We start from the raw sequence: 22,981 nt of genomic DNA, 5'->3' as shown, positions 1-22,981 counted from the left end.
TGAGACAAAAGTTGAACTGTTTGGAAGGCAAATGTCCCGTTACATCTGGCGAAAAGGAACACAGCATTTCAGAAAAAGAACATCATACCAACAGTAAAATATGGTGGTGGTAGTGTGATGGTCTGGGGTTGTTTTGCTGCTTCAGGACCTGGAAGGCTTGCTGTGATAGATGGAACCATGAATTCTACTGTCTACCAAAAAATACTGAAGGAGAATGTCCGGCCATCTGTTCGTCAACTCAAGCTGAAGCGATCTTGGGTGCTGCAACAGGACAATGACCCAAAACAAACCAGCAAATCCACCTCTGAATGGCTGAAGAAAACAAAATGAAGACTTTGGAGTGGCCTAGTCAAAGGCCTGACCTGAATCCAATTGAGATGCTATGACATGACCTTAAAAGGCGGTTCATGCTAGAAAACCCTCAAATAAAGCTGAATTACAACAATTCTGCAAAGATGAGTGGGCCAAAATTCCTCCAGAGCGCTGTAAAAGACTCATTGCAAGTTATCGCAAACGCTTGATTGCAGTTATTGCTGCTAAGGGTGGCCCAACCAGTTATTAGGTTCAGGGGCAATTACTTTTTCACACAGGGCCCTGTAGGTTTGGATTTTTTCTCCTTAAATAATAAAAACCATCATTTAAAAACTGCATTTTGTGTTTACTTGTGTTATATTTGACTAATGGTTAAATGTGTTTGATGATCAGAAACATTTTGTGTGACAAACATGCAAAAGAATAAGAAATCAGGAAGGGGGCAGATAGTTTTTCACACCACTGTAGATAGATAGATAGATAGATAGATAGATAGATAGATAGATAGATAGATAGATAGATAGATAGATAGATAGATAGATAGATATTTCTTTGGTTTTTGCGTCCAAGAAGGTGCACAATACTCTGCCTCAAAATTTGCACACAGGTAGAAAGAGCGAGGCTCCTCCAAATGAGTCCTCTCCTCACCACCCCAGGATTTCTTTTCTTTTCTTTTTTTTACTTATTGATAAGCCTTGTGTCAGGTATGGACAGCTGAAGTTGCACACACATTAAATGCAAGATGGAAGCATTTAGCTTCTGAACTGGTATAAACTGAGGCTGATGGCTTCAGTCTTGTGACCTGCACGGCTGAAAGTGCCGTGCAAACAGTTGGCATAATTAGACATCTTTGAAGTTGGTGGACCTTAACTCTAATCTAAGAGTTTTGTTGAGGTTTTCTTTGACTTGTATTAGGGCGTGCGACTCACCAGCTCATTTGCAATTTTAATAGCTGAAAAGTGGCACAGTTTCTGCAGTCATGTGAGTGCATAAGATATTTTATTTATTACTCAGAAATCAAAATACAGTCATACTGGAGGCAGACATGAGCCTTCAATCAGTTTTAAACTGATTGTTTCATGCAGGACTGTTACTTTCACAGGAAGACCCTTTATAAAGCAATGAATGGGATTGTTTGAATTAGCATAAGCCACCTTAATTCGTGGTGTTCATAAGAAACGTGATGGTTTATTTCATGAGGTAGAAGTATAAACAAGAATAGTTGCATCAAAAATGTGAATTATTAAAGTGTGTGCTTCAGTTTAAATGGTTCAATTCTAAATTTTGTCAATTGCAATTAAAAATGTAATTTTGCACCGTCAGGTAGAGGTCCATAGAGGCCTAGATCCCTAGTGAAGAATTAAAACTCAAAAATAACATCATGTTCTTACTGTAATGACCACCTTGAAATAGTCTGAAATGATACCCAACATTGCTTCTGGGGGTGGCCCTTAGAGGTCGCTATATCCCACGTAAAGGATTAAAAATCCTGTAATACTGGAGCACACCGTCCAAAGGCATGCAGGCTTGGTGAACTGGAAATGTGAAATTGGCCCTAGAGTGTGTTTGGTGTGTGTGTGTGCGTGTGTGCTTGTGTGTATTCATGCGTGTGCGTGTGTGTGTGTGCGTGCGTTCATATGAGAGTGCGTGTGCGTGTGTGTGTATGAGTGTGTGTATTCATGCGTGTGTGTGTGTGCATGTATGAGTGTGTGTGTGCATATGCGTGTGTGTATTCATGCGTGTGTGTGTGTGCATGTATGAGTGTTTGTGTTCTCTCTGCGATAGACTGGCGCCTGTTCAGGGTTTGGTCTTGCCTTGCTCCTTATGCTAGCTGGGATAGGGTCCAGCAGACCCTCATGACCCAGTTCAGGACTAAGTAGGTTCAAAAATGATTGGAATGACACCTCAAGGAATTGTCCCGTCTCCCTTTCTGCTTACCCGCCAAACAACGAACCCCCAGTACAACACCAGTGCTTACCATCTACAGAAATTTTCAAATGACTCCTCCAGATGACAGAGAAAGACACTCAAGATTTTCAGCCTTGATGCTCTCACAGTCTCCTGGATCATGGACTTCCTTAACCAACAGATGGCAGTTTGTGAGGCTGAGGGACTGTGAGTCAGAAATGGTGAAGTGTAATAGTGGAGCACCCCAGGTTGAACTGAGCTGTCTCCCTTCCTGTTTACTATCCACACAACAGACTTCCAGCACAATACCAGCACTTGCCATCTACAGAAATCTTCAGATGACTCCTCCATCATAGGCTGCAGTAATAATGAAGATGAGTCTGAGTCCAGGAAGGTTGTGGATGACTTCATCTTGTGGTGCAGGGATGACAACCTGCAACTCAGCATTAGCAAAAGAAAAAGAACTGGTGGAGGACTTCTGGTGTGCCATGGACCTTCTCAGAGCAGGGGAAGAATGCGGAAGTGATACAGAGCTACAAGTACCTGAGGGTTCACATAAACAACAATCTGGACTGGTCTGACCACACAGTGGCTCTGGACAAGAAGGACCAGAGCACGCTGGACATCCTCAAGAGACTCTACGGTTTGATGTGTGCAGCAAAACTGCTGGAAATGTTCTACCAGTCAACAACAACAACATTTATTTATATAGCACATTTTCATACAAACAGTAGCTCAAAGTGCTTTACATAATAAAGAATAGAAAAATAAAACACACAATAAGAAAACAAAATAAGTCAACATTAATTAACAGAAAAAACAAAAAAAAAAAAAACTCCAGACGGCTGGAGAAAAAAAATAAAATCTGTAGGGATTCCAGACAGACCAAGAGACCACCCAGTTCCCTCTGGGCATTCTACCTAACATAAATGAAACAGTCATCTTTGGATTTAGGGTTCTCACAGAAGGACTTGATGATGATGGTCACGTAGACTTCTGGCTTTTAATCCATCCATCATTGTTCAGCATCATGAAGCTTTGAGTAGGTGGAGGTGGCGCAGGAACCAGAAGAGAGAGTAGGGGTCAGTACGGATTTTAGAGCCACCATGATTAGTAATTATGAAGAACTGAACATACAGAGTATCAGGATTAAGTTAAATTAAGTTAAATTGAAGTTATGAGAAGGCCATGTTAAAGTAATGTGTTTTCAGCAGTGTTTTAAACTGCTCTACTGTATCAGCCTGGTGAATTCCTATCGGCAGGCTATTCCAGATTTTAGGTGCATAGCAGCAGAAGGCCGCCTCACCACTTCTTTTAAGTTTTGTTCTTGGAATTCTAAGGAGACCTTCATTTGAGGATCTGAGGTTACGATTTGGAATATAAGGTGTCAGACACTCTGTAAGAGCCATTTTCCTAGTTCTATAAAATGTATGAATATTTACTAGATGATAATGCATAAAATATGGGAGGTCCCTAAAACCCCTGTGAATAGAATTGAGTTGTATTTTCCTGTCATTTCTTAACAGTTTTTGAGTAAACAATGTTCTTTAGTAAGTGCTTAGCCTTGCCTTGTGTAAGGTATAGAGGCATACGTTTTTTTAACCTTGTCCTTGAATGAATTCCTTTTTATGCTCGTGTTCGTGCATATGCACGCCACTGAGCCTGGCGCATATCTAAGTGCCAACGGCCTAAGGGTCTTTTGAGTGTGAAGTAACTCATAAATTAAAAGATCTAAGTTTTGAACCGGATGTTTAAAACATACAGAAGAAGAAACAAATAACCTTTAAGTACAGAAGTAACCAAAGCTTCATAAGAAAAAACTAAGTTTATAGAAGATAAGTTTTTCCCTTTTTGCATTTATTCTTTGTGTGCAACTATTTTTCTTTTATTCTTGTATGGATTATTTGCCTTTAACTTTCACTAAATATTTTTAAAAAACGAACTTTTGGACTGAGAGATTTCTTTGACACGTGTCGTACCCGTGCCTGACTTTGCCTTATAAAAAGGCGGCTACACATTCCGATATATAAGATGGTGCGAGATTTTTTCAGGCTTTATAAACCATAAGCAGTATTTTAAAGTCAATCCTGAATGACACAGGTAACCAGTGTAGTGACATCAAAATTGGAGAAATGTGTTCAGATTTTCTTTTCCTAGTTAGGATTCTAGCAGTTGCATTCTGCACTAGTTGCAAATGATTTATGTCTTTTTTGGGTAGTCCTGAGAGGAGTGCGTTACAGTAATCTAGTCGACTGAAAACAAACGCGTGAACTAATTTCTCAGCATCTTTCAGTGATATAAGAGGTCTAACTTTACTTATGTTTCTTAAGTGAAAAATGCTGTCCTAATGATCTGATTAATATGTGATTTAAAAGTCAGATTACAGTCAACAATTACCCCTAAGCTTTTTACCTCCGTCTTGACTTTTAATCCTAATGTATCCAGTTTATTTCTAATAGCCTCATTGTATCCATTATTGCTGATCACTAAAATTTCAGTTTTCTCTTTATTTAACTTGAGAAAATTACTATTCATCCATTCTGAGATACAAGTCAGACATTGTGTTAGTGAATCAATAGAATCAGGGTCATCAGGTGCTATTGATAAGTACAGCTGTGTGTCATCAGCATAGCTGTGGTAGCTCACGTTGTGCCCTGAGATAATCTGACCTAACGGAAGCATGTAGATTGAGAATAACAGCGGACCCAGGATAGAGCCTTGTGGAACACCATATGGATATCATGTGTCTTGAGTTGTAATTCCCACAACTAACAAAAATTTTCTCCCTGTCAGGTAGGATTCAAACCAATTTAAGACACTGCCAGAGAGGCCCACCCATTGACTAAGGCGATTTCTAAGAATGTTGTGATCAATGGTGTCAAATGCAGCACTCAGATCTAAGAGGATGAGAACAGATAAATGGCCTCTGTCTGCATTCACCGCAAATCATTTACTACTTTAACGAGTGCAGTTTCTGTGCTGTGATTTGTTCTAAAACCCGACTGAAATTTATCAAGAATAGCATGTTTATTTAGGTGGTCATTTAACTGCATAATGACTGCCTTCTCAGAACTTTACTTAAGAAGGCAGGTTAGAGATGGGTCTAAAATTTTCAAGAGCGAGGGTCAAGATTATGTTTCTTAAGAAGGGGTTTAACTACAGCAGTCTTAAGACAGTCTGGGAAGACCCCCGTATCTAATGACGAATTTACTATGTCAAGAACATTATCAATTAGCACGCCTGATACTTCTTTGAAAAACCTTGTTGGTATCGGGTCAAGGACGAGGTGGAGGGTTTTAATTGAGATATTATTTTTGTAAATCAGGTAAATCTATCCTAGTGAAAGAGTTTAATTTGTTTATAACAGGATGCTGGGGTTTAGGAGGATCCTTAGTGTTGGGGAGATATACTATGTTATTTCTAATATCATTAATTTTTGATTGAAAATACAGCGATAGCCTCACAGGTTTCACTGGAAGCACTTAGGAGGCATTCCTTTGAGCTACCTGGGTTTAGTAGGTGATCAATTGTTGAAAATAAGACTCTGGGATTACTAGCATTGTTATTTATAATCTTGAGAAATAGCAGCGTCTCTCAAGACGGACAGTGTTATTGTATTCTGTTATTTTGACTTTTAATATTTCGTGGTGGATAGTAAGTTTAGTCTTCCTCCATTGACGCTCAGCTCTACGGCATGTTCTCTTTAAATCAGACACTCTTTGGGTCTTCCATGGTATAACAATGCTAGAAGATTTTTTCACTGTCTTTTCAGGTGCAACTATGTCAACAGCAGCTCTCACTTTAGTATTAAATCTTTCCACCTTACTATTTACATTATCCTCGCTATTATAGCTGGCACTATAAACGGACTGATTGCTTAAAATGTTTGTAAGTTTTAAAGCTGCTGCGAGTCAAAGAAGCGTTTTTAACAATATGCTTCTCATGAGTGTTTTTATCATTATTTCTATATTAAAAGTAGAAGAAAATGGTCTGATAGACCAATATCAATGATCTGTTTTATATCAACTTTCAGTCCTTTAGTAATCACTAAGTCTAACGTATGACCTGCTTTATGTGTAGGCTGATTTATGAGTTGTCTCAAATCAAAAGAATCCAGGAGGTTCATAAATTCTTTTACTTTTAGATCACACTGATTATCTATATGAAAATTAAAGCCAACTATTAGGAGTGTGTCATAGTTAGTAATTAAAATTGACATTAAGTCAGAGAATTCCTCAAAAAAGACGCGTTATATTTAGGAGGTCTATACACGGATAGTACTAGAACTTGAGAATCTCCATGAATAACAACGGCGAGATACTCAAAGGACTTGAACTTACCAAAACTGACATCTTTACATTTTAATCGCTCGAGTAAATGTTAGCCAATCCCCCCTTTTCCCTGGCGGTCTGCACGAGTAAAACTGTAATCCGGAGGCGCAGATTCGATTAAAACAGCCGCCCTATCTGAACTAAGCCATGTTTCATTTAGTGCAATAAAATCTATTTTTATCACTAATAAGATCGTTGATAAAACGTTTTGTTAGTTAAAGCTCTAACATTCAATAGTGCCATATTTAATGTTTCGGAGGTGCAGAGATGAGTACTATGTGCGTTATTGATATTTGGAATAGGAACTAAATTATTTTATTAGCGCTCTGTGTGTATTTTTGTTTAATCTGTGATCTGTTTTATAGTTTTAATACATTGTTCCTCTAAAATAGTGATTTTAATTAGATTATTGGAGTTTATGCCGTATTTCCTAGGTTTTCTACGTGCATTGAGATTGCTTATTACAGTATTAATGTTGTGCACTTTAACGGAAGACTCTATTAAACATTATCATGTCCTGGCACAACAGTATCGTTTCGGAAGGGGTTAAGAGCAGAGATAGATAGTCAAGATAAACGAATTACCTTCGATATGTTTTCGGAGAGGACCCGAAACTGTTCGGATGCAGGCCATCACGCTTGAAGAAACGCGGCCTTTCCAAAAAGAGATTCCAATTGTCGATGAAACCGACATCCTTCTTCTTGCAGTAACCCTGTAGCCAGTCGTTCAACCCTAGCAGACGACTGTAGTACTCGTTGGATCGTCTGACGAGAGGTAGTGGACCCGAAACGAAGATCTTTCTCGATGGGGTCCTCTCCTTCGTGTCTTTAATCAAAGCTGCAAAGTCAGCCTTCAGGATTTCTGATTGTCGGTGCCTTATATCGTTTACGCCGGCATGCAAACGATTGCTCCAACTGCCCTCTCCTTGTGTTTCGTAGACTGCTGGCGACGCTCATTACATCTCGGACACGAGCACCGGAAAACAAGAAACAAACGATTTTCCATTAGGGCATGCGACATTAAGGTTTCTAACAATAGAATCACCTACCACTATTACATCACCAGGGCTGAAGGCGAAATGGGGGCGGAGAGGGTCAAACCGGTTCTGAGATAGGATGCTCGCCTGTGCCAATGGAGGTGCTTTGGCCTCGAACCCCCACCTGCATAGCTGAAATCCACTGAGGTCATCAGCGGTGTCGCTCCTACGAGACGCGGGGGTGAGGTCGGCACAACGCGGGGTTGATGTTTCGCCAGTTACAGATGGCAGGACGGTTTATCCAGCAGCCGGGCCTTCAGACCTCTAAGGTATCTCCGTCGGGACAGGAGTTTCTGAATCTGTTCATCGAGTTCTTCAACTACATAGTAGCCAGTGTGGTGTTCTTCACTGCAGTCTCCTGGGGAAGCAACCTGAGCACAAAATGTCTGAACAAACTTATCAGGAAAGGCTGCTCCATCACGGAGTGAACTCTGGATACACCGGAAGCTGTTGTGGAAAAGAGGATGGTGGTGGCAAAACATCATGAAAAATCTCCCAAAGGAGGCGCTCTCTTGGAGGACTTTTAGCCAAGGGCTCATTTCACCATGGTGTACCATGAAACGCCTCTGGGGGTCTTTTCTGCCCACTGCTATCAGGCAATTCAATGCTTCCTCCGACGTACTCTTTAAATTAATTTTGAAATTTCTGCACACCTTACATTTATTTGTTTATCGACTGGTTGATTGATTGACTGATTGATTGAATGGCTGAATTATTCATCCTGTGTGTCATGTTCTTGTTTTTTGTGTTTCTACTGTCGTATACATCAAAATTTCTCCTTGGGGTTTATAAAGTTTATCTAATCTAATAACATCATACTCATCATCACCGACCTTGAGTTAGTCGAAAATGATACTGTTTGAATTTTGTCTTTTTCAGCCTTCTGGGAGGGGTTCTTACCGGGCTTGGACCACCCATAAAGAAGCCTTTAATCATATTCGTGATCCACAGCCTCAAATTAGCTTAAATGACACTCCACATGTCTTTATTACCAATATCCATTTTCTCAAAGTTTTGACAAAAGGAGTAACTGTGACCCCCTCGTAGCCCATTAGGGGGTCAACCCCTAGAGCTGCTTGATGTGAGATGCACAACAAAGTCCTTCTGATCATTTTTGCTATTAGTTTACTTTTTATGATAAGGGGGTAATTGGCTGCACGCAATACGGTCCAAAAATGGCCTACAAATGACGTTTTTTTTTTTCAAAATTGACATTTTGTGTAACATTTTGTGCCACAGACACAGCACAGTCCCCAAAAAGACACACAGTAGAAAACCCAAAAATGACTCCTCTTCCTCCACTCCTCCCTGGCAGCTTTGTCCTCCTCCTCCTCCTCCCAACTCTGGCCCCCTGAGTGGTGGGTGTCAGCTCCTTTTAAAGCCCACCCGGTAGTGCTTCAGGTGATAATTAACCTATAATTAATTAATTGCACTTCCGGGTGTGGCTGCGTTACAGCCCACATGGGCTCAGGAAGCCTTGCAGCTCCCCTTGGCGGTGGTCATGGAGCCCAACAGGGATGAGCTCCGGTGTCCCAGGATAGTGGCTCTGGTGAAACCCGGGGGGCTCCCACCAAGTGTTCTGGGGAACGTAGCATGGATCCTGTGGCTGTTCCCCTGGATTTATTGTCAAAGGGACATCCACCACACTAAACATCAAGGAGAATTGAACGGTATGTCATATATGGGGGTCAGGAGGCTCAGGAACAAGAAACACTGAAGTGATTTCAAGCAGTAAGAAATTCTTATGAATGCAATGCAGTGCCCACAAGTAAAATTAGATTCATATTATCATAAGCATTCTGCAATATTAAAAACACAAACACTAAAACTTTGTCTCATACTGAAAGGAGGCTTAGCCGAAGGTAATGTGAGCTTAACATGTATTACAGGAAAATTAATGGAAGGAATTATTAAGGAGAAGATTGAGCAACAGGACCAGTCAACATGGGTTCAGAAGAGGGAGGTCGTGTTTAATTAATATGCTGGAATTCTATGAGGAGGCAACAAAAGGATACGATCAAAGTGGAGCTCATGATATTATTGATCTTTACTTTCGGAAACCATTTGATGAGGTGCCACATGAGAGGGTGGGCATCAAACTAAAAGAAGTGGGAGTTCAGCGTGTGGTGTGCAGGTGGGTGCAGAATTAGCTCAGACACACTCAGTCACAACTTGGAGCCATGGGATTAAAAAGCCACACAAAAGCAGATACGTCAACTCTGTGGACGATTCACCAATCAAAAAACAGTACTTGCTAGAGCCCGCCCTCTCAGCTTTGACGACTGAAAGTGACAGCTTTTATTTCAGGGCTTGCAGTGTCACTGAAATAAGTAAATGAAGAAATAAGTAAGTATATACATAACAAATAAGCAATAAAAATATATATTTATGACATATTTAATCATTTATACTCACGTTTCAGGTTGTTATATTATATAATACCTTTTTTCCTTTGTGTATGACAGCTTTCTTTTCAGGGCTTGTAGTGGCATGGTGGCGCAGTGGGTAGCACAGCTGCCTCACAGTTAGGAGACCTGGATTCGCTTCCTGGGACCTCTCTATGTGAAGTTTGTATGTTTTCCCTGTGTCTGCGTGGGTTTCCTCCAGGTGCTCCGGTTTCCTCCCACAGTCCAAAGACATGCAGGTTAGGTGCATTGGCGATTCGAAATTTCCCTAGTGAATGCGTGTGTGTGTGCCCTGTGGTGGGCTGGCAACCTGCCTGGGATTTGTTCCTTAATTGTGCTCTGTGCTGCCTGGGATTGGCTGCAGCAGACCCCCGTGACCCTGTTAGGATGTAAAATGGCTGACTGACTGACTGACAATTTTGATAGTACAAGAAGAAATAATTAGTTTAGATTATTTTATTCATAAAAGCATATTTAAAACAAAAGAGGTTACACCAAAGTACTGTACAAAAAAGCATTAAAATAAACACAGTACAAACAATCCATCACAATTGCATCATACGCAGTGAGAGACAGAAGAAAACAAGCAGGTCTTAAGCCGACTTTTTAAAACCTCGATAGAGAATGAAGACCTGATGTGCAGAGGCAAGTCATCCCACAGCCGAGAAGCAACAACTGAGAGAGCTCTGTCTCCTCGAGACTTCAGCCGAGATCTCGGCACTACAAAGAGCAGTCGTCCAGATGACCTCCGTGCTCTTGGTGGCACATAGGGGTGAAGGAGGTCACAGATATATTTTGGAGCCAGCGAGACCGTGCAAGGCTTTAAAAACAAGCAACAAAATTCTAAACTTAATGCAATGCCTCACCGGTAGCCAGTGGAGACAGAGGCTAAAATGGGGGAGATGTGATCCCTTTTTTTTCGACCCAATCAAAAATCTCGCGGCCATGTTCTGAACCAGCTGAAGGCGTGACAGAGTAGATTCTGGCAGACCCACATATAAGGAATTACAACAATCTAGGCGAGATGTAATAAAGACATGAATGACTGTTTCTAAGTCCTTCTGTGGTAGAGGGGATTTTAGTTTAGAAATTTGTCTCAGTTGGTAAAAACTGGACTTTACTACGATGGAGATTTGTTTTTCAAACCACGCCAAACCCCCCCACCCCCCGGGTGGATTTGAAGAGTCGCATAGTGTGGGGTCTCCTCAGTCTGTCAGTGGAGCAGGACGGTGACAGCAGTCTGTCTGTCGCTGAAGCTGCTCCTCTGTCTGCAGATGATCCTGTTCAGTGGATGCAGTGGATTCTCCATGATTGACAGGAGTCTGCTCAGCGCCCGTCGCTCTGCCACAGATGTCAAACTGTCCAGCTCCGTACCTACAATAGATCCTGTCTTCCTCACCAGTTTGTCCAGGTGTGAGACATCCTTCATCTTTATGCTGCCTCCCCAGCACACCAGAGCATAGAAGAGGGCGCTCGCCACAACCGTCTGATAGAACATCTGCAGCATCTTATTGTAGATGTTGAAGGACGCCAGCCTTCTAAAGAAGTATAGTCGGCTCTGACCTTTCTTACACAGAGCATCAGTATTGGCAGTCCAGTCCAATTTATCATCCAGCTGTACTCCCAGGTATTTACAGGTCTGCATTTTTAACTTTCTTTAATTTAATATTGTTCTTTATCAGTATGCTGCTGCTGGAGTATTTGAATTTCCCCTTCAGATTAATAAAGTATCTATCTATCTATCTATCTATCTATCTATCTATCTATCTATCTATCTATCTATCTATCTATCTATCTATCTATCTATCTATCTATCTAGTGGTGACTCAAAGATGATACCTCGGTTTTTGACATCATTATGAATCTTTGCTGCCAACGGTCCTAAATGCATGCCGATTTCAACTGCAGATGTGGTAGGATCAAAAATAATTAGGTACATACATAAAAAATAAGCAATAAAAATATATATTTGTGACATGTTTAATACGTTAAACTCACATTTCAGGTTGTTATTTATTTATTGCTACTTTTCACAATACCTTTTTTCCTTTGTGTATTTATTTATGTAATTTTGCCTTAAATATTCGTCCATAATGACAGTTGTGAGTCTCTCTCTCTATTAGCTTTGCACTCCCTGCACACTGACATTTTTATTCTTCTTTGCTTGTGCTCGGTCAGGCTGCACGGAGATCCAGTCCAAACCCAAATTCTCAGTCGAATTGTGACCTTGGCTACTCCAGGAGATCAACATTGTTGCTTTGGCTTCATGCTTGTGGTCTTTCATCTTGATGAATAAAAACATAACTTCTCCCAAAGTGCAGCAGATGTCACCCAGCTAAAACTAAGCATGTCAGGGCCCGATCAGAACTTGGGTGGGAGACCTTCTAGGAAAAGCTTGGGTTGCTGCTTGAAGAGGTGTTGGTGAGGCAAGCAGGGGGCGCTAATCCTGTGGTCTGAATGTGGATCCCAATGCCCCAGTGTAGTGAGAGGGACACCGTGTTACAACAATGTAAAGTACAACCGAGATCCTGATTCTCTGTCATCATAAATGACTCCTGGGCATCCATTGTAAAGAGCAAGGGGATATCCCGATGATCTGGCTAAATTGCCCACTACAGCCCTGGTCATTTTGGCCCCTTCATCAACCAAATTTTCTAATTGTCTCTCTCCCTCACCACTTCACCACCTAACAGCTAATGTGTGGTGTGCACAAAAAAACAAAATGGCTGCCATCGCCTCATCCAAGGTGGGTGCTACACATTAGTAGTAGTTGAAGTGGCTCCCCTCTCACGGCAATGCTTTGTGTGAAGAATGATTGCTATTACTCTTATAGACTGCATCAGGTTTTCCTCCAGGATGTTTCTGTAATTTGCTCAATTTATTTTTCCCCCTTCTACCCTCACAAGCCTTCCAGAGCCTGCTGCAGATAAGCATCCCCACATCACGATGCTGCCAGCACTGCGCTTCATGCTGGGGATGCCATGATTTCGCATGCAGTCTGCAGGACAGAAAGTGAAGGGGTCTGAATACTTCCTAAATCCTGTGTACATGACGCTTATGTAATAATATGCAAGTGCAAATGTCGCACCAAAGCTGCAGAGAAGGTTTGGTTTAAGACATCTGTACTTCATGAAATGCAGATGACAACTGCAAAAAAAATACAAGGTGCTACTTACTGTATCCATGGGAGCTGATTGAAATGATGTATGTGTCAGTTGCTCTGCAGGAGACTCCATCTACTTTTCAACTGGCCGTACTGAGGGATAAAATAATCTTCAGGAATGCCTTTTGTATTATGAGAGCCGGATTCCTGCGCTGCTATTTATCCTTAATGTGTAATTCAGCAGCGGTAGCAAAGTGACCCACAGAATGTAAAAAAAAGGATAACATACCTCCCTCATACATATAAAAGCCAAGGCAGAAATGCAAGTAAAGATCACCAGTGAATCAGCATGAAGGGAATCTCACTGAAGCAAAAATAAAAACAAGTCACATTCAAGGAGGCAAGAACTGACTGACTGGTATCTGAGAGGTTTCCAGTTCAAATCTCATTATTGCCAGACTGGATCCTACTCTGTTGGGCCCCTAACCTGAAAATTACTCCAAGAGTCCTTATATTCTGACCCTGCACCCCAAATGTTATGTGAAGAGACAATTTCCACTCTGGAATTATAACAACAACAACAACATTTATTTCTATAGCACAATTTCCTACAAATGATGTCGCTCAAAGTGTTTTACAAGATGAAGACAGAGGAAAAAAGACAAAATAACATTAGGCAATATTAATTAACATAGGATAAAAGTAAGGTCCGATTTCCAGGGAGGACAGAAATAACAAAAAAAAAAAAAACTCCAAACAGTTGGAGAAAAAAAAAAAAACAAAATCTACAGGGGTTTCGAGGTCACAAGACCACCCAGCCCCCTTTAGGCATTCTACCTAACACCAATGACCTTAATCAGTCCTCACAGTATTCAGGGTCCACATGGAAGAACTTGATGATGCTGGTCATGTGGCCTTCAATCCATCAATGTAGGGACAGCATGGCCCTGATCAGGTGGTGGTGGCACAGATCACCGACACAGAGAACCAGAAAGAGAACAGCAGAGAAAGTAGGGGTTAGTATGGATTGTGGAGCCATGATAATTCAATGCATATACAGAATATCAGGGTTACACTAAAATGAAGCTATGAGAAAGCCATGTTAAAGTAATGGGTTTTTATCAGTTTCTTAAACCACTCCACCATATTAGCCTGGTGAATTTCTATCGGTAAGCTATTCCAGATTTTAGGTGCATAACAGCAGAAGGCCGCCTCACCACTTCTTTTATGTTTAGCTCTTGGAATTATAATCAGACTCTCATTTGAAGATCTAAGGTTACGATTTGGAGTGTAAGGTGTAAGACATTCTGAGATATAAGATGGAGCAGATTATTGAAGGCTTTGTAAACCATCAGCAGGATTTTAAAGTCAATTCTAAATGACACAGGTAACCAGTGTAGTGACATCAGAACTAGGGTGATGTGCTCGGATTTTCTTTTCCTAGTTAAGATTCTAGCAGCTCCATTTTGTACTCATTGTAATCGATTGTCTTTTTTTGGGTGGTCCTGAGAGGAGTGTGTTACAGTAATCTAGTCAAATGAAAACAAAAGCGTTTGCAAAGTTATAAGAGGTCTAACTTTTGCTCTATTTCTTAAGTGAAAAAATGCTGTCCTAGCAATCTAATTAATATGTGATTTAAAATTCAGGTCTGAGTCAATTGTTACCCCTAAATTCTTTACCTCCGTCTTGACCTTTAATCCTAATGCATCATTTATTTCTAATACCCTCATTGTATCCATTTTTCCAATCACTACAATTTCTATTTTCTCCTTATTTAGTTTGAGAAAATTACTACTCATCCATTCAGAAACACAAGTCAGACATTGTAATCAAGTAAATCAAGAGAGTCGGGGTCATCAGGCGCTATTGATAAATACAGTTGTGTGTTGTCAGCATAGCTCTGGTAGTTCACGTTATGCCTTGAGATAATCTGACCTCATGGAAGCATGGAGATCGAAAAGAGCAGCGGAAACAGGAGAGATCCTTGTGGAACATCATATAGAATATCAGGAGTCTTCAAAGTATAATTGTAACAACTAATAAAGAATTTTATACCTGTTAAGTAAGACTCAACAGCAATTTTAAGACACTGCCAGAGAGGCCCACCCATTGACTAAGGCAGCGTTTCTCAACCTTTATGTATTTGCGACCCGAGTTTTCAAAACAGTTTTAATCGCGCCCCCTAACGTTTTTTTAAAAGAGCCCACTAATACTAATTTATTCTTTTTTAATTAATGACATATCATAGATGCATATTTTATTATACCTACTTAACTTTTTTGACATTTATCTAACTCTATATTTATTTTTCTAGTATCAGAATGTAGTTTAAGTTAATTTGTTTAGGCTTCAATAGATGTATTTTTCATATTTTTGATTCTTGTTTTCTTTTTTTCACATCTCCGCGCTCCCCTTTTTGTTACTTCGCACCCCCCTAGGGGGGTCCACTGTTTGAGAACCACTGGACTAAGGTGATTTCTAAGAAAATCTTGATCAATGGTATCAAATGCGGCACTCAGATTTAAGAAGATGAGAACAGATACACGGCCTTTGTCTGCATTTATCTGCAGGTCATTTACTACTTTAATGAGTGCAGTTTCTGTGCTGTGATTTGTTCTGAAAGCTGACTGAAACTTATGAAGAATAGCAGGTTTATTGAGGTGGTCATTTAACTGCATAATGACCTCCTTCTCTAGTATTTTACTTAAGAAAGGCAGGTTAGAAATGGGTCTAAAATTGTCAAAAACAGAGAAGTCGAGATAATTTAACTTGAGCAGGAGTTTAACTACAGCAGTCTTAAGACAGTCTTGGAAGACCCCCGTATCTAATGACAAGTTTAATATGCCAAGAATACTATCAATTAGCACGCCAGATACTTCTTTGAAAAAACTTGTTGGTATTGGCTAAAGGATGCAGGTGGAGGGTCTAAATTGAGAAATTATTTTATATAAATCAGGTAAATCTATCCTTTGTTTAAAATTGAGGGCCGGGCTTTAAGAGGATCATGTTGGGGACATGTATCATATTATTTCCAATATCAATATACAACAATACACCAAAAACTGCAGCACTTATTATTAACATTGTTAACTGCAAAGCATAAACATAAAGCTGAAGCTGAATTACTCAAAAACAGAAGTCAGCTTCCTTGACACCACCGTTCAACTGAAAAACAACACCCTTATAACTTCTGTTTTTCACAAACCAACAGGCAGACGGACCTACCTAAGAAGTGACAGCATCCACCCCAAGCATATAAGGCGCTCCATTATTTTTAGCCAAGCAATACGGTACAAATCGTATTTGCTCAGACTCGACAGACCGGGATCAACAACTGCAGGAGCTCAGACAAGATTTCATCATTCAAGGTTATACCCCCAAAATGACAGACACTCAAATAAGACGAGCTACTGCCATACCCAGAGACAACCTTCTGGAATATAAAAACAAAGACAACAAGAACCGCATCCCCCTTGTTGTCACCTACAACCCACATCTTGAAACACTTTGAAAAATCATAAAAGAACTTCAGCCAATGCTAAACAAAGACCAAACACTGAAAAATGTATTTCCTGAACCTCCCCTCCTGGCATACAGACAACCGACAAACCTTCAGCAACTAATTGTCCGAAGCTCCCTAAATGAACCGACAGAAAATGGCACACCTCCCTGCCTACAGAAAAGATGTAAAACGTGTGCCCACATCTACAATACAGACCGTATAGTTATACCAAACTGCCGACTAGAACATCACATAAAGGGATCATTTTATAATCTAATGTTCTCTACCTAATTCTCTGCATAAAATGTCCTGACACTGCACTCTATGTGGGAGAAACTGGACAAACACTCCACCAGAGAATGAATTTACACAGCCTCCACATTAAACGTGGCAACACAGATGTTCCTGTAGCGGCCCACTTCAACAGCCATGGACACTGTGAGAGGGACTTTAAAGTCACAGTGCTTATGGGCAACTTCAAAACACAGCAAGAGAGAAAAGAATAGGAAGTTAAACTCATGTTAAAATTTAACACATTACAACATGGCTTGAATAAAGACAAGAGTTTTATGGCGAGATATGAGGACTGTTTGCATCTCTCAGACTGACACAGACAACCTGTCCACAGACCCACATTATATTGAAAAACTCATCACAAACTTCAAAGGACTTTGTTGGACAGTTATCTTATCCAAAGATCTTGACCATACATTGTTCTTCTCTCTCTTGTTAAATTAATCTTAGCCTGAGTGAACCTATTAGTTTTTTACATTTAAGATCTTTCATTTAAAGATTTACCGATGTTGTTTCTTGTCCTAGTGTGTATAAACACAGGAAACTTCAGTTTCTGTATTACATCTCACCTGAAGAAGGGGCCTGAGTTGCCTCGAAAGCTTGAATATTGTAATCTTTTAGTTTGCCAATAAAGGGGTCATTTTGCTTGGCGTTTCTCTAACTGCAAAGCAAAAATGTAAACATTTACATTCAATTCATTCATCTTAAATCTAACCTACACATGACTACCCTTATTTATCAATAAAAACCCTAAATAAACGAATAAAGACAGTTGTTTGTAAACACTCCTTTCATTAGTAGGTCTTATTTTTCCATCCCATACTTTACATTCAAACTTAGCTCGTCCGGTGCCCGTCTGACCCTCCTTTAGTGCTGAATTGCCTCTTTTATGTTGGCTGTAATGTCTCTGTTAAGGGGCATCAGCATGAGAGCGGCTTTTGGAAGGACACTCTCAAGATAATCTCCATTCGATAAACAGCTAAAGGCAGATTGGTGTATGAGCCACATCAGAGTATAATGGTGCCCACACAACCAAAAATTCACTGATTTGCTAAAACTGCCTAATCCTGTGACCCTCAATTGGATTGAGCGGATTTGAGAATGTTATGCTGTGGTTAATCCTACTTTAGGGTTGCAGTAATTGATGGCGTATTTTAGGGGCATCCACAACACAAAAAATTATTTAAAAAAAATTATTTATTCCTTAAATATCAAATCCCTCTTATGATCAGAATGTTAATATTTATAATATGTTGTCTTATGGGATAGTAACCCATCCAACATTTGTACATACTTCTTGAAAAGCAGTCCCCTAACAGACCACACATCCCATTCCCCTCACAAGAGCATAAAAGGAGTGAAAGTTTAAATGTTTTTTGATTTACTCTGCGGCCACCTGGGGGCACTCCAGCTCCTTATACCTGACTCAATTGCTCAGACACTGGTATAAATGTACAAAGAGTCTCTATTTGTGGGAAACTCTTCCTTTAAGTGTTTCCCATGCCACAACCTCAAGTACAGATAAGTACAGTAATACTTCACAATATGGTAGTTTGCTAATCTGTCTTCTTTTATCTCTGTCCTGGTCATTGCCTCCAATCCTCCTCACAAGCTTCATCTTTTTCCTCCCGACTCTGGCTCCCGAATGGAGGCAAGCAGCTCGACAGACCGGGATCAACAACTGCAGGAGCTCAGACAAGATTTCATCATTCAAGGTTATACCCCCAAAATGACAGACACTCAAATAAGACGAGCTACTGCCATACCCAGAGACAACCTTCTGGAATATAAAAACAAAGACAAGAACCGCATCCCCCTTGTTGTCACCTACAACCCACATCTTGAAACACTTTGAAAAATCATAAAAGAACTTCAGCCAATGCTAAACAAAGACCAAACACTGAAAAATGTATTTCCTGAACCTCCCCTCCTGGCATACAGACAACCGACAAACCTTCAGCAACTAATTGTCCGAAGCTCCCTAAATGAACCGACAGAAAATGGCACACCTCCCTGCCTACAGAAAAGATGTAAAACGTGTGCCCACATCTACAATACAGACCGTATAGTTATACCAAACTGCCGACTAGAACATCACATAAAGGGATCATTTTATAATCTAATGTTCTCTACCTAATTCTCTGCATAAAATGTCCTGACACTGCACTCTATGTGGGAGAAACTGGACAAACACTCCACCAGAGAATGAATTTACACAGCCTCCACATTAAACGTGGCAACACAGATGTTCCTGTAGCGGCCCACTTCAACAGCCATGGACACTGTGAGAGGGACTTTAAAGTCACAGTGCTTATGGGCAACTTCAAAACACAGCAAGAGAGAAAAGAATAGGAAGTTAAACTCATGTTAAAATTTAACACATTACAACATGGCTTGAATAAAGACAAGAGTTTTATGGCGAGATATGAGGACTGTTTGCATCTCTCAGACTGACACAGACAACCTGTCTACAGACCCACATTATATTGAAAAACTCATCACAAACTTCAAAGGACTTTGTTGGACAGTTATCTTATCCAAAGATCTTGACCATACATTGTTCTTCTCTCTCTTGTTAAATTAATCTTAGCCTGAGTGAACCTATTAGTTTTTTACATTTAAGATCTTTCATTTAAAGATTTACCGATGTTGTTTCTTGTCCTAGTGTGTATAAACACAGGAAACTTCAGTTTCTGTATTACATCTCACCTGAAGAAGGGGCCTGAGTTGCCTCGAAAGCTTGAATATTGTAATCTTTTTAGTTTGCCAATAAAAGGGGTCATTTTGCTTGGCGTTTCTCTAACTGCAAAGCAAAAATGTAAACATTTACATTCAATTCATTCATCTTAAATCTAACCTACACATGACTACCCTTATTTATCAATAAAAACCCTAAATAAACGAATAAAGACAGTTGTTTGTAAACACTCCTTTCATTAGTAGGTCTTATTTTTCCATCCCATACTTTACATTCAAACTTAGCTCGTCCGGTGCCCGTCTGACCCTCCTTTAGTGCTGAATTGCCTCTTTTATGTTGGCTGTAATGTCTCTGTTAAGGGGCATCAGCATGAGAGCGGCTTTTTGGAAGGACACTCTCAAGATAATCTCCATTCGATAAACAGCTAAAGGCAGATTGGTGTATGAGCCACATCAGAGTATAATGGTGCCCACACAACCAAAAATTCACTGATTTGCTAAAACTGCCTAATCCTGTGACCCTCAATTGGATTGAGCGGATTTGAGAATGTTATGCTGTGGTTAATCCTACTTTAGGGTTGCAGTAATTGATGGCGTATTTTAGGGGCATCCACAACACAAAAAATTATTTAAAAAAAATTATTTATTCCTTAAATATCAAATCCCTCTTATGATCAGAATGTTAATATTTATAATATGTTGTCTTATGGGATAGTAACCCATCCAACATTTGTACATACTTCTTGAAAAGCAGTCCCCTAACAGACCACACATCCCATTCCCCTCACAAGAGCATAAAAGGAGTGAAAGTTTAAATGTTTTTTGATTTACTCTGCCACCTGGGGGCACTCCAGCTCCTTATACCTGACTCAATTGCTCAGACACTGGTATAAATGTACAAAGAGTCTCTATTTGTGGGAAACTCTTCCTTTAAGTGTTTCCCATGCCACAACCTCAAGTACAGATAAGTACAGTAATACTTCACAATATGGTAGTTTGCTAATCTGTCTTCTTTTATCTCTGTCCTGGTCATTGCCTCCAATCCTCCTCACAAGCTTCATCTTTTTTCCTCCCGACTCTGGCTCCCCGAATGGAGGCAAGCAGCTCCTTTTATGTTCCACCTGGAAGCACGTCTAGTGTTCCAAAGGTGCAGCTCAGAAACACTTCCGGGTGAGATAAGATCCTGACAAATTTAGGGCTCCCCAGTCCCTGGCGGCACCCACGAAACCCAACAGGGCTGAGCTGACACACTCCAAATCCCATGATGTCCTGTGGGAAACCATGGCACCCAGGAAGGCTACCATCTAGCAGTCCGGAGGAGACAATGCCCCGTGAATATTATCTCCCCCTGTCCTTCCATGTCAAGGGCATCCCGGCCATCCATCATACTATCCGTTTTCTTAACCAACTTACTTGGAACAGGGTCGAGGGGAAGCTGAAAATATCCCAGCAAGCATGGGGCACAAGGTAGGAGCAACCTCTGGATAGGGCGCCAGTCCATCAAAAGGGTGAATACACAGTTATGTCAATTTAACAGTGCCGATAAAACTTTTCAGCTTGTCTTTGGACTGTGGGAGGGAACACATGTGGACACATGTGGCATGCAAACTCTAGACTAGGATAACTCATGACATGAATCCCAGTTTCCTGCTTACAAAACAGAAGGGCTACCACTAGAAATCAAGTGGGTGGGAATCTGGAAGAAACTACCAAGATGTCTGGATGAGATTTTGGGACAACTTAGGTAACAGCTAAACAAATGAGCCTGATGAACTGAATGGTCGCCTCTCATTTGCCAAATTTCTCATGTTCTTTTGTTCTTGTGTTCACTATACCACCGTGCTGCCTGATCAGAATACCAAAATGACAAACATTGAGCCAAGCAATCAAAATGGTTTCCAAAAAACCTTGTCAAACAATATATATCTCTTGTCTAGAAACTCAACTAAGTATCAAACAAAATTTGTCTTCGTAATGTCTGCAAGATGACTGGGTTTGAGAATGAGCAAAAAGAAAAGATGAACCCCTACAAAGAAGATGAAAAGTACAAGCATCAAAACCAAACCAAAGAATGTCACACATTTGCGCTAGAGGATCTCCTTGTGGGCTCGATGGAGGTATGTGATAACCCGCCGAGAGGCACGAGAGGGCGCTGTTGTTAACATTCTCTTCTCCTTCTCTCCCCTCAGCACCAAAAAACTGCACATTGAGAGCACTTAGCTCCGCCCCTTCCGGGTCATGTGATAAAAGAAGCTTGGCTACTCAGAACGAGGCTTCTTTTGCAAACACAGCGAACCGCCGGATGGAACTCCAATCACTGACCTTTACTTCCACAGCAAAGAGCCGAATATCTTTTTTTTAATTATTTGCCCAAATGGGCTGCTTTATACGCAGCAAGAGGTGTATTTTTGTTGGACTTCCTCTTATTAAACGGGACGGCCTGATTGATATCCCAATTATTCTTCCGCTTTATGACCTGTCATTCCTGCACCCGATTAGAGAGACAACAATTCTGGTGAAAAAATCAGAGCAAAGAAGTCTTTTGCAAATATTGTTTAGTCAAAAGGATTTGAAAGAGTGATTTAAAAAGGGTTCTCAATCTACAACTTGGATGAGGAAGTCATCTTCTCAAGCAACTTTAAACCATCACCACCTCCGAGGACACAACGCTAGCAACCTTAATGACAGAAGCTCAAAATGGTGGCTGTTATGTGTCTGCATGTAGTATTCTCAAAGTATTTTTGATATGTTTATTTTCTGCATGGGTATAATATTCCATGTATGTATTATTATTTTTTTTATTATCTGTAAATCTATATTCTCCTATGCCCCTTGTTTTTTGTGTGTCATATAAAAAAAGGTGGGGCCACACAGACTTCACCATGCCTGAGACCGCCCTCTGGACATTTAGGTCAGGGCAGAAGGCGAGCTCAGTTATGGCACTTTGAAGGTTCTTGGAGTTGTGAGTTTTGTTCTTTGTTCCTGGCTTTACTAGCTTTTTGATATTACATGGCTCTGTTTTTGGTTTATGATTGTTAGGCCTTTACAAACGAGAGAAGACCATTCAGTCCATTTGGCTTGTTTGTTTAGCTAATAGCTTAGCTGTCCTAATATCTCATCCCAATCCTTCTCATAAGTTGTAAAGGTTTCAGCTTCATCTCCACGTCTCAATAGTCTGTTCCATAATCCACAACTCTTTGCGTAAAGAAGTGCTTCCTGGCTTCAGTCCTAAATGCACTTCTGTTTCATTTCCAGTGATGTCCTCCAGTATGTGATTCATCCTTAAGCTGAAAGAATTCTGCTGAATCTACTTTAGCAATGCCTTTGAGGATATTTTAGATCTGGATTAGATCCCAACGCAGTCTCCTCTGCTCAAGACTAAGCAGGTATGAT

The sequence above is a fragment of the Polypterus senegalus genome, chromosome 5, assembly GCF_016835505.1.
Source record: "Polypterus senegalus isolate Bchr_013 chromosome 5, ASM1683550v1, whole genome shotgun sequence".
In the NCBI taxonomy this organism is placed as follows: domain Eukaryota; kingdom Metazoa; phylum Chordata; class Cladistia; order Polypteriformes; family Polypteridae; genus Polypterus; species Polypterus senegalus.
Note: the sequence above shows the minus strand (reverse complement) of the source record.